Below are 17,074 nucleotides of genomic sequence, written 5' to 3' on the forward strand. Positions count from 1 at the left end.
GTGACATGTCACACATTTAAAACTTTGAATCTATTCTGAAACTCTCACAAAATGGTTGCCAAAGTAGACATAGCTTGTCCCAAAACACCCTTCTTGCTGAATGGCCACTTCTCCGGTCGCCTAAGGTACTCCCTACCATTCCGTGTTACCTTTATCCAGTGTTGTCCAAACTTGGCCATTTTAAGATGAGTGGACTTCAACTCCCAGAATTCCCCATCCAGCCATGCTGGCTGGGGAATTCTGGGAGTTGAAGTCCACTCATCTTAAAGTGGCCAAGTTTGGACAACACTGCCTTTATCCTTTTTTCTGGACAAGCAGGCCCACTTCGATCAGAACAGTGAGCTGCAGCCACCCATGTTTTTTTTAACTTTGTAAGATTTTTTCTTAAGGTACTTGAAGCTGGCACTTCCTTTTGTAGCATGCCAGCTTTCTTTCTTCCTAACTAAAAAGCTCCAGAAAAAAATAATAAAGACAGGCAGGGATGGGAACTGGTAGAGGCTAAGATGATGTCTTTTTTATTGCTTTTTATCTATAACAAAAGGAAAAGAGAGTTAAGAGCCAAATACAAAATTAAAAAAAAAAAACCAGCAGAATTAAATACCCACCCCAGGAAAGGAAAGGACATGTTAAAACAAAAATATATACAATGGAACTTGCCATCTTAAAACAAAACATTAAATCTTTACAGCACAATCATATTTGAACAGACTTTGTAAGCATCAGTAGAAGTTCAGTTCAGATATTGAGAGTGTACACATATTTCCATCCAGGATTTTAAATCAGGCACACTATTCTTTCCATCAGAGTAGAACAATCTTCTTAGCTACTGCCCATGCCCAGTAAACCCAAAGTTCTTCATGCTTTAATGGTTCCAAATTTGGGGGTATATAATTTAGTATCACATTCACATCTTTGGTCTTCCTTTCTTTCTCCCAAACCTTAGTTACAACCTTATGGGGATTAAACCAAAATTTAGAACAACCCCAAAATATATGAGTCAGCATCCCTTCTCACATATTACTCTTCCAAAATACAGAGATTGAAACCCAAACGTTACTAGACATCTTCTGGAGTGCCCAGTAAACTCAAAAAAAAAAAAAAAAGCTCAAGATGCTGCTGATGCATCATGCTCAAACATCATGCCATTCAACCAGCAACTGGAATTGTTTTTATAAAACTTCAAATGTTTTTAAAGACTGCTTAGCAATAAATTGGGCCAAATTACTATTTTCGTTTAGTTTTGTTTTTTGCTTATGAACTATAAAAAAAGGATTTACCAGCAGTTTTCAGGGTGGGATTGTCCCATGTCAACTTCTCATGAAAGTCTGGATCAAATTTGAATTTCTTTGCATGTTTTTTATATGTATCTTATAGCTTGTAAAGTGGGAAAAACAACTGACTTATAGCTAGTAGAAGAACCAAATCCTTCCCAAGATATTAATGGAGCAAGACAATAACTTTTTCATTGTGCCCATAATGGTTCTTGAGATAAATCACTTGAATTCCAGGATTATCTCTCTACCTGCCTACCATGGGGTAATATCCATTTTAATATTTCTTCTTCTCCATAGCTCACTAGGAGAATACTGGAAATAGTACCCTCTGCCATCAAACCATTCTACGAATAACTATTCCAAGGTATTTAAATTAATCAACATGGACACACACTGGTGCCAGGAGGCACTAGGTTGCTATCCCCTGGATATAGGATTTGACATAACCCAAGCTTTCATTTGGGATGCACCCTCATTCCTTACTAATTGATACATATTTGGGATTTGGCATAATGCCAGTAGGCTTGACACTGTCTGATTCCCAAAGTGTGATTAAAGCAATTCATAGACGAAAAAGGACTGGAAATATGGATAATAAATAAAGCATCTTTGGCTTTGAATTACTTTCCTTCTGGGGCTGCCAAGCTTGTTATTTCTTCATGCTGCATGGTTAAACCAGCATTAAGTAAGGCATATATAAATGATGGTTGTGAACATAATCATATGGTTGCTCCAGGACTACCACCTATTTTATTTTTGGAAATAGATTTTGCTATTCATATACTGGCTTTCCCCAACCTGGTGGTCTCTCTTGTTATGGAGCCACCATAACCAAAGTCAACCATACCAAGAGGTTACCAGTATGGATAAAGTTGACATACAGTAAAATCAGTTAATCTGGTGGATTAGAAGACCATCTAAAGCATTGGCTTGCCTTCCCATTACCCAGGGAGGCAGGCATTCTTTATTGGGATTCACTTTTTTTTTTCCTGAGTTTGGGTCAGCATATACTGGGTTTCTTATTTTTAACCCCAAATGACAGGTTTAGGCTTAACCACCCTGCTGCTCAAAAGCTCAGATGGAAGAAGGAAGAGAGAGAGCCATCAATCGCTTCTAGTGATTATCTATTGGCCTGAGGCATAAGGGCAGTTCCTGAGCTCTGTTTTGGCATATATTACTGCTGGTGCTGGTGGTGGTGCCGGTGCTAGCATATGTTCTTGAATCATCACATTTGTACTGCTTTTCTCTTCCCATGTGCTGCAATGTGGTCTGTGTGGAGTGTAAAATCTCATTTGCTTAAAACATTATGTCTGGCCAAGGTTAATGATCCACCAACTTCATTAATCAAAGTGCCATCCCCTTCTAATAAGCCACATCTCTCTGTCCATCATAAGCTTCCCATTTCATGAAAAGAAGGTTCATGCATTTTCTTAGACAGCTCTGAAGCTGATCAGAACCACTCTTTCAGTGGCATTGTATTACAATATGGGCAGAGCGGTCATCACCAAGGCAGGACAGCCTTTTCCAGCCTAACACCTTTCTGAAGTATTGGAGGTAGAAATGTCATAATGGCCAGCCAGCCTGGCCATTTGCAAGATTCCCAGTTGGTTTATAGGATCCCAACTGTACTGAAGCTGCCTGCATATGGGCATGGAAGGTAGCACTAAAAATACTGTTCAGAGAGCCTAGAAATCTGGTTTGGGGAATTTTACCTATTATCCTTAGGCTGATATACCCCAATTGAGAGGCGGATCCAAAGAGTGCAGTAGTTTGCATCACTGCTCCAAGTGGAAGAAGAAAGGGGATAGATGTGCTCACAAGCCAAGCCAGACTCATATCTGTAGATAAGCAGCAGGGTGGCAAGTTGTCTGTTCCCATACACCAAGCACTGGGTTTTCAGACGCTAATATTTGCCTCCAGATCATCCATAACTCAGCCAACCAAAATGTATTGGGAAACAGTGGTTTGACTAAACTAGGAAGTGAGGAATAGAGGACATAGAGGTGAAGGGGAGGAGAGAGCAAACCAATTCAGACATATTCCTGATAGCAAATTGTTTGTAGCCATCATTAGTGCTGCGTCTAAAATTTAGTAAGTTAGAGACTTCATTTACTATTGTAATTGAAATAGTTGTTTCAATATTATTTCACATTGGATCTTAAAAACACAAGTATCATTTTCATGAGAAAAATTAGCTTCAAACGTGATTTCTGTCCAGTTTTTACTTACTCAAATCAAATGCCTTTTTGAGAGAAGAATTGAAAACATCAATTCCTATTTTAAAAGAGGTCAGAAATAATAACATCTTTAAGGAATCATGGTTGGTGAACATAATTTGCGTATGAAATTTTCAGGTCTCAGAACTTCACAACCAGTGTTGTTACAAAACTCCCTTCTTAAAGCCCTCTAGCAGATGGGTGTTATGAAAAAGTAGTCTGACTGGTTTCAACACATCTTTTCAGGACTGATAAGCAGGAGTTCGTTTAAGTAATTCTGAAAAACAGAGAGGCAAAATAATCCTTTCCTTCCATGTTCTATTTACGAAGTTCAGATTCAAAAGAATGACACGTCTTCATTTAAGCTTGGGAACAATGATCTGTCCATTTCTAATGTGATCAGAAACTCCTTACTGTACAGTAGTTCACATGCTGTTATCTGGACCACTGTCACATCCTTCTAGTGCCTGCCTTTAAACCTGTTGTGCAGGTGTTGGGTGTGATCTCTATCTATATCTGTGAGCACCTCTGAGAGCCTGTCTGAATCAGGCAGACAGCGTCAATCCTTTTTAAATACGAACAGCCTGCCTGCCTGATTCCAAAACGAAACTTGCTTGACTTTTTTGAAATCAGCTAATAATTTGATAGTGGAAACCAGGTGGCAAAATTAAATGGTAACAGATTGTCAGGGGGGAATATACTCAGTATGCAAGTGGGTTTCAAATTGTTTGTACAATTCAACCTGCTCTCTTCAGCATGCATGCCTGGGAATAAGAACCAAGTAACATATCAGAATTACTTTCAAGTAAATATCCACAATAATAAGCTGTTGTAAGCATGAGATAAGGGCCATTCAGACTTTATTAATGGGCTGAAATTACGCACATTGTTTAATACGCATAGTTAGATATGAATGATGCTGGCCAAACTATAAAATCTATAAAACATAATTCTGAAATACAGTTCTTTAAATACTGCTGGTAGCAGCTAAGAAACATAGTGAGCCCTTTGCTAGGAAAAATAATTTCACTGAAAAGAATCAAAATGTTTATGATTAGAGCAAATGGGATTTAGCATACAGTGATGCTTAAAAGTTTGTGAACCCTTTTGAACTTTCAGTATTTCTGCATAAATATAACATAAAATGTGATCTATTCTCCACACAAGTCCTAAAACTAGATAAAGAGAACCTTATTAAACGAATGAGTCAAAACCATTATACTTGTTCATTTATTCATTGGGGAAAATGATCCACAGTGACATATTTGTGTGTGGCACAAACCTCTAGGTTTATCAGTTCATTTGAAGGGGAAATTAGAGTCAGATGTTTCAATCAATGGGTTGATAATAAGTGTGAGTGTGGGAGGTCCTGCCTTATTTAAAGAACAGAATTTTGGGTATTCGCTATCAAAGTCTGATCTTCACAGCACAGGTATATAGAAGTGTTTCATGGCTCAAAGAAAGATTTCTGAGACTGCGAAAAAGAGTTATTGATGCTCAGCAAGCTGCAAAAGGCTACAAAACTATTTCCAAAGAATTTGGACCCCACCAAGCCACTGTTAAGCAGATTGTGTACAAATGGAGGCGATTCAACACCGTTGTCACCAATCAAGATCACACCAAGAGCAACAGGCATAAAACTCTGGGAGGTCTCCAAGAAGCCCAGGGTAATGTCTAAGGAACTAATAGCGGACAGATGAGACCAAAATAGAACTTTTTGGCTTGAAGCCAACTTTTGGCAACCCATGAAATCTGGACCTTGGAAACGTATAGCAAACCATGACATAATCATTTTATGCTGATGAGGGGAGGGAATCACATAAAATGGATAAATCCAGAGGCGTGCTTAATGCATTTATTAACATTTTAAAAATCTCAAATCTTCCCAAAATGTACCCTCCAGCGATGTTACCATTTTACTGCCATTCTCCTTGTGGCCCTCAGGCACCAAAAACATCAATTTAAAAAGAGTAACCCCCTGGCTGCAAAAAGGTTCCCTCTCTCTAGCCTGGAAGAATCCAGTTGAACTTGTCAAACAGATTAGCATTACCCATAATCTTAACTCACATTTAAGAAAATGTGAAATCCAATTATCACATTTTTGTGATGTTGCAGAGATGTTGCAGTTCATTTACTTCATCTTTAGCACTTTCCTAAAAATATAAGGATTGGGTTCTGATGTAACAATGTAATAAAAAAAAAAATCTGTTGAGTTTGGCATCTGAAAAATTTGTCCATAAACTTCAACAACATATAGTCCAGAAAACATGTACAGCTTAATGTGTTTTACAAACCCAGACAGTTGGGATCTATTTTAGTAAACCATGGTTAAACAAACCATGTGGGAAACCAGCGGATGTTATCCATAGATTATGTATTCTTTATACCTATGTATAGTATGAATTGGACATAAAAGTAATGGAGTTGCAGTGTAATTTTAGGCAATAAAGCTCTTGTTCTTCGGATTTTTAAAATTAAACCACATTATGGTTTAGTGCAGCATCAAAAAACCCCAAAAGCTACCTTGTGCAAAATAACACAGATTATGCATTTTGTTTGGCTTATTTTTCCATGAACAGGCATTCTCAGGGGTGGGGGTCAACAGCATGAAGACAGCAGGCATGATCAGGCAACCAAAGACCCACCCCTTTGAAAGTGCATGACACTCATATAAAAGGGCAAGGCTTCGGTTACTGTGGTTTTAACACTGTTGACCCACCGCCCCTCCCATAGATGCCCCTGCTAACCCAATGAAATCTGTATTATGGTCAAAGACCGGCATAAGGCCTGGGAAAGGAATACACTCAATAAAAGAAGGCATAGGAGTACAGAAGGTATAGAGAGGCGTAGGAGGACATAAAGGTTATATAAAGACATATATAAGATAAAATACAAGAGTATAAACTGCTAGGCTATAAAACACTCTGTGATGGCAGACCAGGGGCATGCTGAAACTGTAAGGATGAATGCTAAGCACAAGCTAGAAGCCATTGTCTGGCTGCTAACAAGCTTTTTTAAAAAAAATGTTCAAGGCCCCAATGGAAAGTTGTCTGGTTAGCCAACTCTGAGGGCTCATGTACCCAGTGCAGAAAATAGCATTTCTTTTAAGGCAAACTATTTTCAGATTTGCCCATCAAGAACAGAAAAGTGCAGGGGAAAGAATTAAAAACTGTGAGGACCATCCACATGCTGAGGCTTACGGCCTCCTGGACAAAACACTGCGGTTTGCATGACTGCTGTTTCCATCCTCCTTAAGGCCTGTTGCAGATTACCTCTCCTCCATTTAGAAAAACTCACCTAAGGTCATTGATTGCATCCAAAAAATTTGCCATCCCCCCTCCCCCCACGAGACACAGGGAAACGCATCCTTCAGTATCCCTTAGTAACCATCAGCCAGCCTGGTTCGTGAGGAACATCAACAGCATAAGGCCTGCTTTCCATCGCAAAGGCAGGGCCGCCGCCTGTCTCTGAAATCAAGTGGGGAGGTGGATAGAGTCTAGTTACATTCCTGACCCACTTTCTTGTTCCCTCCCTTTTCCTCCTCCTCTCTCAGGGAGCAGCCAGTCCAAGCTGTAGGAGCGTCCTTTCAGATTAGGAGATCTGTGGTGGTGTGTGTACGTAAGCCTTCTGCTTCTCAGCCATGGAACTGCTTTCTTTGCAGTTCCTTCTCCAGCTACAATTCACTTCAGAACATGTGGTATCACTCACGAGGGCAAATTATATGAGCAGGTCTGAGGTGTCAGGGAATAGTATAGATCCTACGACACAGATACAAATGCAAAAACTGTTGCACCCCACAGAAGATGGGGGAGATGGAAAAGTTGGACGGGTGCAATGGAAGATCTGTATTCCTTTTCTCCAAGTTAAGCAGTGTGTTTTTGCACTGATGTCCACAATATACAGCTTAGATCCTCTAACTTGGATGCATTCCTGTATACGCTCTTTCTGTTTCAAAAGTCCCAAATATTTTTAAAGTTTCTATACCTCTGGGCACATTGTGTGTATGAGCGCAGGTGCACACACACAAATGTTTGCAAAAGAAGAGGCAAGAAGATTTAAGTTCTTCATCATCACATACTGATTTTATCTAAATTAGGCTACTGCATCTTTACTCTAGAGTAGGAACAGGCCCTAGAGACAGATGTAGCGCCCAAGCTCAAATCTGCAATTTCCTGACTTATTAGTTATAGTATTTATGAATTGCCCCAATCAACTGAGATTCTGGGCAATATACAGTAAAAACACTATATTGAACAACAACAACAACATAATAATAATGATTGTTATACAATCAGTAGTGGCCCACTATCAATCCAGGTTAAAGGCATACAGTACTGGGATAGGAAGCTCTTCACAGCCTTGTGAAATGCAAGGATTTCACATACATAGTTCATGTATTTCCGAGGGAGGGTATTCCGTGGTGGTGGGATCACCACTGAGAAGGCCTGCTATCTAGCCCACACCCCATGTACCTCACAAGTGAGGGGGGACTCTTAGTAGCTCCTTCGTGGTGTTCAGTCTAGCAAGAAATGCATAAAACCTGTAGTGTAACTCTCTGAATAAAAGTTCAAATAAGTAAATAAATAACCCACCAAACTCTCCCCCCCAAAAAAATCTGGGCCTGTCCACATATAGGAAGTACCCCATCCACTTTGTAGTCTTCAGGCCTTCAAAAATGTTAAATGCCAAGTTTCACCCTCCCTGCACTATAATAATGAAGGGGGAAAAGGTAACCATATAAGCAGTTAGTGTCCCATAACTGAGTATTCCATTTTGGAGAAAAAAATATCCTTGAGAGGCCATCTAAGGCACTGCAGTGGGATAAATCAGACAACACTTTACCAGGATAACATTGGCCTGACAAGTCTGGACATCTAGGGAGGGCCTGTTGAGGCCTCTTTGGCAGGTTCAGGTAACATGGACCACATGACAGGCCTTCTTAGTGGTGGCTCCCTACTCTCTGAAATGCCCTCCCTCCCTTTGCAAACAAGTTAAAACCATCTTGTCCAAGTGAGCTTTTGGCCCGTAGTTGTTTCTCAGTGCCTTGTTATGTCGTTCACTTTTTCCTTGCATCTTTGTATTGCATTTTATCTTGGTATTACCCACACAGACTCTGCTGGAATTGGGGCAAGATATAACTATTGAACATAAAGAAAGGGCTGGCTGAGTTGCAGGCAGCCCCAATCTCTAAAATGTTACTCTTCCCTACCACACAATAAAAGGGCAGATCAGCAATCATCTTACAACAATTCAGCAACATCTGCCCAAAAACTATGTCTTTCCTTTGGACTTTTCTTATAAAGTGCCCCCAGTACACTAAAATGAAAAGATCATCCTGGCTGAGGCTGATGATTCTCTGTGAGGGAGAGCCTACCACAAAAGGAAAGCAAAACTGCAGCTATGATGTTACTTTATTTTGAAACCGAAAGATGCCTGGAAGTCTCGTCCTCTAGGCTATAAAACCTGACTGTTCATCTAGCTAGCATGTGTTGGATTTGATAACGCCCCGAGAAACGTGTTTAGCATATGCACACAAGGACTCTCAAAACCATTATTTCATTCATAATTGATAATGCCCCGGCACTGAATTCAGGCTCAACTCTGGCTAAGATGCTACAAAAACAGTTGAGCCAGAGCTTGCAAACAAGTGGGGTTTATTTTATTATCTGGCAGGGTTCCTGAGCCACTAACAGCTGTATGACAGAATTTCAACAGCTGAACATTTCCCAACATGGAACTGCACTAATTAGGGTGGGGAGGTGAACAGCAGCAGTTTAATTTCTGCCTGTCATGCAGCTGTTTAGAAGATCCAACATCCCGGTGCGGCCGGGGGAGCGGGAGGGGGCGGGCTTTTCGTGATGGGGAAAGCCAGGGCTGGTGGTTCTGTCATTTGCACAACTAGGAGCGTTCTGCAATCCTGTAACCACTTGGGAAGTAAAGTTATAGCACGTCCCATTAGAAGCGACGGGGAGTTTCCTTCCCAGAATGACTCTGGATAGAGCGAGGCTGAAACCCCTTATGCTGAGAGGCGCTTCTCAAGAGTCAGCACGCCTTAGAAAGCTAGCTAGGTGCGAACTCGCGCGCGTTTCGTGTGTGAAGAAGAATACGGGCGGAGGGGTCAAGCTGCAAAGCAGTAACCCATAAAAACCACATCCTGGGCAGCAACCCCCCTCGAAAGAAGCGAGGCTTGCATCCCGTAAATACGCCAGTTTCCCTGAATCCCGAATTAAATCCGTTTTAGGCCAGGCTGCAAAGGTAATCCTTAATTTGCAAAGGTTACGTTCGCAGTCTGGTCTGCCACGCTGGGGCCACCGGTTCTGCCTTCAATTCCCGCTTCGGGCGTGGGCGGCGTGTACACCAGCCCTCCGCCTCCCCCCAGCCACGTCTGCCTTCCTCCACTTTGCTTTTCTGCGCTCTCGTTTCCCACCGCCGCCTCGTCGGGGAAACAGCCCAGGCGCGCCGCTTTGCAGAAAGAGAAGCGCCTTAGCAAAAAGGCTCCGCCGCCCGGAACTGGATGGTGATTGCGGCGCTGGATGCTCACCAGCTCCCCGCAGGAGCCGTTCCCCTGCTCTCCCGCCTCGGGCTGGGCGGCGGCGGCGCTCGAATAGCCGGGCGCGAACAAGACGCGCGGCGAAGCTTAGCTGGGAGGCGGCGCGAGCTGCAGCTGCTGGGAATCCCGTTTCCTCTTTGGCCTAGTGAGCGCAGGCGGCGGCGGCGGCGGCAGCAGCCTTGCTTAACGCAAGAGGGGACGGCGTCTCGCTGCCCTTTGGCGAGGTAGGGAGACGCGCTCGGTTCTCTCCTAGGACAAGCGACGGACGGCTCCGTGCTGCAGCGGAGGAGGAGGAGTCGTCCTCGGCTTTCTACAGGACACCTGCCCTTGAACAGCCGCTGCAAAGGCGGTAGATCAGTAGGTGCAGCTTCGCCGGCAAGGCAGTGGATCGGTGGGGAAAGCTTCCCCTGCTGATTTTTGAACATTACTTTTGCCTGCCGGGAGGCTGAAAGGCCGAAGGGTCCTGCTACGCTGAGCGGCGCAGGACTCCAACGAGAAGGCTATGTGTTTTTAAACCTCCAGTGTGTGCTGGCAGTATAAGATGACCTTTATGAAGAAGAGGAAGACTTGTTAAGGATAATCCTACTGTACTTAATTATAGCTTCAAGGGAAATATCAAGCCTTTTTTCCCCCCAAAGCACCAGTGCCTTACATGTGCAAAATAGCTTTATTCCATAGATAGAAATAAGTAACAAAGAAACGCTTAATTCCTTGTTAAGATGAAGTGCGTATGTTCTGTGTGGTCTGGGGATGAGATTGCACCTGATTGTTACGTGGCTATTTCTGGTTCTTGCCTGGTGCTTTTGGCACCATAGCTGAGTCTGGTTTATGGCAGATGGAGAGCAGTGACATCATGATCTGTTGGGGGCTGTCTTTTTCCATGAGTTAGGTGGCCGGACGCAAGAAGTCAGGGCTCCTGGTGATTTTCAGGGTTGAGAATTTCAGCAGATGTTGTTTGCACAACAAGCTACACCTGTTCAAATGTCCTTTTTTTTTTTTTTTTTTGCATAGAAGTATCGGAGCCTTGTCTTATGGATCTGGCCATCCCAGCTGCATGCTATTGATTGTCAGGGTAGTTTCCATTGTAAGGACAGCGGAACCTGGCCATTGCTGTGAAACAAGCAGAGCTGCATAAAACACAGGAATGCATTTTTTTTTCTTTCTCTCCTAGTGCTGTAGTCTCTCGGACCTGCACGTCTTACAATTACATAGAATTACCGTGGTAGAAAAGAGTCTTCCTGTTTTTCTTCCATTTTGTTCTGAAATTTCCCTTTCTGTGCAGGGAGGATATCTTAATTTCCTAGCATGCATAACCCTCCTTAATTCACCTCCTTTCAAAATACTGTACTGCTATACCAGGAGAAGGCAACCTGATGCTTTCCAGATGTTTTGGACTTCCACCCCCTTCATGGCCAATAGCAAAAGTTGGGGGGGTAGTCTAAAAATATCTGGGATATGCTAGGTTGCCTACAGGAGCTTGCCTTGAGCAAATCAATTTTCTCCCACTGCCTGCATCTTCCCTCTTTTTTTCCTCCCCTCCCATGCCTTAGTCCTGGACTGAATTGAGAGACCAGCACTAATTAATAGCAGACATACACATATAGCCTGCAGCCCTAAGCACTGATGGTGTAGATGGATAATGATGAAGTGCCATGCTGGTCCACGTCCTCCCTTTTTTCTATTTGCTGCACTGAGTGATGAGATTTGAAGAGGGCTTCAGCCTTCATTCTCTGCCCTGCCTGCATTAGGGTTCCCAGTCATGGAGGCAAATGCTGACAAGTTTCCTTTGAATCTTGCTGTTCATACCAGGAGACAGTGACTGCTAATAGCCCTCCTCCATGCCATCCTTTTCACCCTTCTGTCTTCAGGCTGGGCATCTGTGTAGGGTTAGTTTGCCTGAATTCTAGTTTCTTAGATACTTTCTCAGTTTGGGCTTAAGGGCTATAATATTTTCTCAACTTATACATGCCTATGAAATGGTGGGGAGGGGTGTTAGGGAAACTGTATCACAAAAGATGTCGTGGGATCTCCTCTGAGTGTGTAAGATTCACCACCCTACAGCTACTTCAGTTTGCATATTACAGAAACTGAAATGTGAGTGTTAGGTTTTATTCTTCAAATCGGGTAAATCTGAGAAAGTTAATAGGTGGTGGTAGAGACCTTCTGCTGGGAGCATGTGGCCTAGAATTGAGCCAAAGCCAGAATTTCCATCCTCAGGTTCTGGCTTGATTCTAACGTTTGCCACACAAGGTACCTTGTGGCCAGATCATCACATAAATTCTAAAGTGTCCTTAAAGCTAGATATAAGCAGATGAAGGTTATTTTGCTGGAGGCTTTGTATAAACTAGGTAGTGCTTGCTTGCTTTCCCTTCCAGGAAGAAGAGATTCTCAGTGGGAGAAAAATTCATGGCTTAAACAATTTCTTGGACTTTGATTATATAGTAATCAAGGAAGGGCAATTGACACATAATTCTAGTTACCTATGTAAAAACTGGCTTTATATATTGTGTCATGCTGTAGCTTATTTTAACTAGGGTTTGTTGATGAAACCACAATGTATGGTTCACAAACATTTGCTAGGTTCATACAGTGTATTAACACATAGGTGCTGTTAGAAACTATGATGACGTTAGAGTGACATCACACAAGTGTCATATTATTGAATAAATCACCATGCAACTGATGCAGGTTACATAACTGTGACATCCGTGTAATAGTGTCATGATGCATGTGATGTTACTTCTAACCCTCTTATGGATAAAGAGTTAAAACCAAATCAATTGCATTCTGGCCGAGCATGATGTATGATGAACTGATCACTAAGTCGGATACTGAATCACAACTAAGTTCACTGAGTTTCCCTCTGATAGCAAAGAGAAGTCCTGTGACAATAGTTTTCAAATCTTGAGCAAACAAAAGAACCCTAGATACCCCATGTTAGCAAATAACATTATTTTAAGCTGGTCTCATGACTTGTGACATCAAGTTACAGATCAACTAGGCTTCTGCCACCCTCGACTGATAAGAGGCAATCTCTCCCATAGATGGATAAGCTGCAGCTGGGATTTGAAAGAAGGAAAGGTTATTATGCCCAATTCTGGGCATATTTACAAAGAATTGTTTCAGTTAGTATGTTAAGGTGTGTTCTTATGGATGACACTTCAATGAGATTTGCTTTAAAAGGATCTGCAGTGCATATGTGAAAAGTAAATGTCTAAAAGTAACTTAATTCTTTTCATAAGTAATTCCAAACAAATGACATTTATATATGGCCTAAATAGTGTGAGAGAAGCTTAGGTTGTAAATCTAAACCCACTTAATTGGGAGTAAGTCTCACTGAATTCAGTGTAGAAGACAGCATTGTTGAAGATGTATTGATGCCTTTTGTGTAAGTATTTCAAGTGTAAAGAGAATAGTGGCACTTATCTGCTCTTTTATTTTCATTTTATTGTCACCTGAAGGTCCTGGGCCCTAGATGGAAACTTCACTGCAGAACTGGAAGACAAGAGAATATTTTTCTCCATGTTGCTGAGTAAAGTGCACAACATTGCTGCAGGAGGACGTCACCAGTAGGGCTTTGTAAGCCACTGTACCTTAACGATCAATTACTTCCTCTTTCTGTTCCATTGTTACTGCTACGATTGCAGTCTTAGGCTCACATAACTTTGGAGTAAGTGCTATTGTACCCTATAGGTATTATTTCTGAGTAAATGTACATAGTTCACATTATATGACAGTCAAAGCTGCCCCCTCGCTGTACCTTTGTTCCACATTTCAGAGTATATGGGACTGTCGGTCCCTGTTTTACCGCTGTGGTTTGTTTGCTTATTTATTGTCCTTTTTCGTTCATTTTATGCACTTTGAACATTGTAGTTGCTGAGAGGAGCACCACCATGTGGAAGAGAATTTTTGTGGTTGAAATGTTAATTTTGAGCATTCACTAGAGTGCAGAGACAGATAAGGTTAGTTTATTTCACTGTAAATGAAGATGTCCCTTAAAGTGAAACTCTGCAGAGTAAAAGCAAATTGTAGGGCAAGTTTTAGTCAATATTTGTATGGGCAACATAGCCATAAATAGAAGAATTCCCTGGCATCTGTTATCCTTCCATACCTTTTGCTTTATGTCCAGTGACACTTAAAAGATTGCAGATACATATATCATCATGGGCTTGCTATGAAGGTTTCGGCCCATGGCTGCCATATTCTGGATCCCTAATACAGTGCTTGAGAGTAATAGTGAGCCCATGACATATTCCTGAATGATTCTTTTTATTTAAAAAAAAAAAAACGGAAAGCCAACCTGTTGCAGGGCAAAACGTCAACCCCACAAAACGTCAACCCCATTCTGCTTTCAGTGATCCTGTGGGACTCAGAGGCATTCTTAGAAAATCAAATGGCCAATGACTAGAGCTAAGCACTTTGTTTCTCTTTTGGTAAAGGGGTGCTTTATCATGGGCTGAATGCCCATCATGGAACTTTTTCTGGGAATGTCCTTGAACATGCTCTCAAACTTCCAGGTCTGCCCACTGACTCAAAAAGATTGGGGTCCTTTGCTCTCCATCATACTTTTAAGGAAGAGTTAGGTAACCTGTTTTGGATTGTAGACACTCAGTTGTAGGTGGTGTGCAAAGTAGGTTGAGCCAAAGGGAAATGGGCAAAGCTAGAAGAGGAAGGAAGGTGAGGGTACAGCAAATAAGATGAGGGTTTAAGTATTTAATAAGTTAAATATATGAATAAAAGCAGTGGCCAGCCCAGGGGCTCCAGAAGATAGATAGGAGAGTGTTACATATGATAACCTATTCATATATATTCTTGTCAGTATCAGCCAATATTTTTTCTTCAAATTGAAGTTACTTCAGCCTTTATTTGTTTTCCTCGACTCACTTTGTCCACAAATGAGGTGTTTGAACAGAATGTCAAGTTTAAACAGCTAAGTGATCAACTGCAAAATACTTCTGACGTTTAATTTTACGTGTTTTCCATAACCAGGAAACACCTACCAGTGTATGCATTTTTCATTTGTCCATTTATCTTTTTCTAACCCAGATCTAAAATCTTAATTCTTTTATATAGTTGGACTATATAATCTAATCTGTATGGGATTAGATGAAAATTAGATGTATATTGCCTTTTGCATAGTGTTATGTTCTCTGGATGAAATTTTTCTTTTTCTCTTGCACACTTTTTCTCACGCATACCTTCATCCTTGATGCTGTAAGAGGAGAGACAGGTTAGTCTATGGTAGCTAAAACTCAGAAGTCTGGTAGCACTTTTTCAAATGCCATTAAAAGGCATCAGATTTCATGAGGTATTTTTTTACTGTCATTCTTGGTATTCCCTGTGTGTCCCATCACAATGCAAATCTGAGACTGTGCCATAGAATTGTTACTACATTAAACAATTAGACCCATCTTTTCAAGAGCCGGGGACAGCAGCCTTCAGACCCTGAATGCCTTCCTGAGCTGGCATAGTGCAAACGGTCCCAAGATCTACTGCATAAAAAGTATTCTGTTCCCCCCTCCCCACGATGGTTTCACACCATTTTAATTGAATAACATATTGCTGGGCTACATTTATAAACTAGATTTAAAAATTGCTGATAGTATTGTTTTTGTATTGAAATGCAAGGTATACTCTCTTGTTATGTATAGCTGTTACTATTGTTAAGCTTTCTGTTATGTAAACCAACTGAGTAGGCTTCACTTCAAAAGTTTGACAATGGTTTAAATAAATAAATATGATCAAGGCTACATTTCTCTCTCTTTTTTTTTAATTTACTGCTTCATCTACTATTGCATCTTCCTGTCCCCAAAATATCAGTTATCTGATGAGCAAGTATTAGAAAGCCTTCTAACACGCGTGCTGTAGAGATTCCACTGCTTTGCTTAAGAATCTGTAGGTAATTGAAATTCAGAGTATTTTTAGCAGGAATGTTATCCATCTCTTTCTGTCTCTAGGCTTTATTCTTTAACTTGACTGCAGTGTTGGGGCTCAGTCCTATAAGGTTGGAAGTGGTAAACTAAAGTGTATTTCAGACATGCAGAGAGCTCTTTCTTCAGAATGAGCTAAGTTCAGATCTTTCTCTCTGTGTTGCTGGTGCAGGATGTAGATTCAAAGATTGTAAACATGAAGCACATCACATTATCAAAGAAGGAAGGGGCCAAAGTCTGAGTACAATAGGTTAATTTGTCTCTTGATTTCCTTTGGATTGCAAGTCAGGTACTGCTGTTTGAGAAAATTCAAATATCTAAGGAGAAAGTATTTCCGATTACTATGACTCAAAAGGAAGAATTAATAAAAATGCAGTACCCAGGTCAGACTTATTGCTGTCCCCTTAGAAGAAAAACATAGCCAGTTTGCTTTGATTTCTTTACACTTGTTTAGATAAGGCTTGATGCCAAGCTGAGCAAGGAACTCCAATCCTAGATCCCTTAAATTCAGTAGCACAATTTCTAATTTAGTTAATATACATTCAGGCCCAAATTATGTTAATGAATGGATCATATTGTGACTGTTCTGGAGAGAATAGGCCTTTCACCATAGATGTTTGTAAAAGAAGGGTAGGGAGCTTCTCACCACAGGATGAATCCAGCACATACCACGCACCACTTGGACTCATGAAAGATTTCCTATATGTCACATCTTCCCATAACTTCCTTTACCTCTTGGCATTTCAGAGTTGGGGAGGATTTTTTAATTGGTTTGCATATAATTCCAGAAACCCCATGCTCTGGTCTTTGTATGACCTTCAGGTTATTTCTGGCAGGTTATTTTTGAAAACAGTTCAAAGGCTTCTGAAGAACTTTGTGATCTTCAGAGTCTTTCATTGCTTCCTTGTCGTTGTTAATCTCCAAAGTGGATCTATTGCTGTTCTTGAAATTAAAAATACTCTTTCAGTTTCTGGAGCAGATCAAATTCCATCTGCGCTTCAGAGAATCCATCGCTACTAGATATTTGGCATTTCAGCTATCTATGGTAGTATTTTGAACTTTTTCTCCCTGTTATGTCCAAGCACCTTAGCAAGCATGTGGAAG

The 17,074-nt window shown here is 41.2% G+C and overlaps 1 long non-coding RNA gene across 1 annotated transcript; it reads left to right on the forward strand.

The window, feature by feature from the left end:
• The first annotated feature begins 278 nt into the window (after positions 1-278).
• Positions 279-15,790, forward strand: LOC103065290 (uncharacterized). Its single transcript, XR_455866.3, has 2 exons — positions 279-10,264; positions 13,502-15,790. It is a non-coding gene; the product is annotated as an uncharacterized LOC103065290 (long non-coding RNA).
• Positions 15,791-17,074: the final 1,284 nt, after the last annotated feature.

This window comes from Python bivittatus, unplaced genomic scaffold (assembly GCF_059951505.1).
Source record: "Python bivittatus isolate LINGU-HERP-01145 unplaced genomic scaffold, Pbiv_v1 ctg000840_np1212, whole genome shotgun sequence".
NCBI classification, from domain to species: Eukaryota; Metazoa; Chordata; class Lepidosauria; order Squamata; family Pythonidae; genus Python; species Python bivittatus.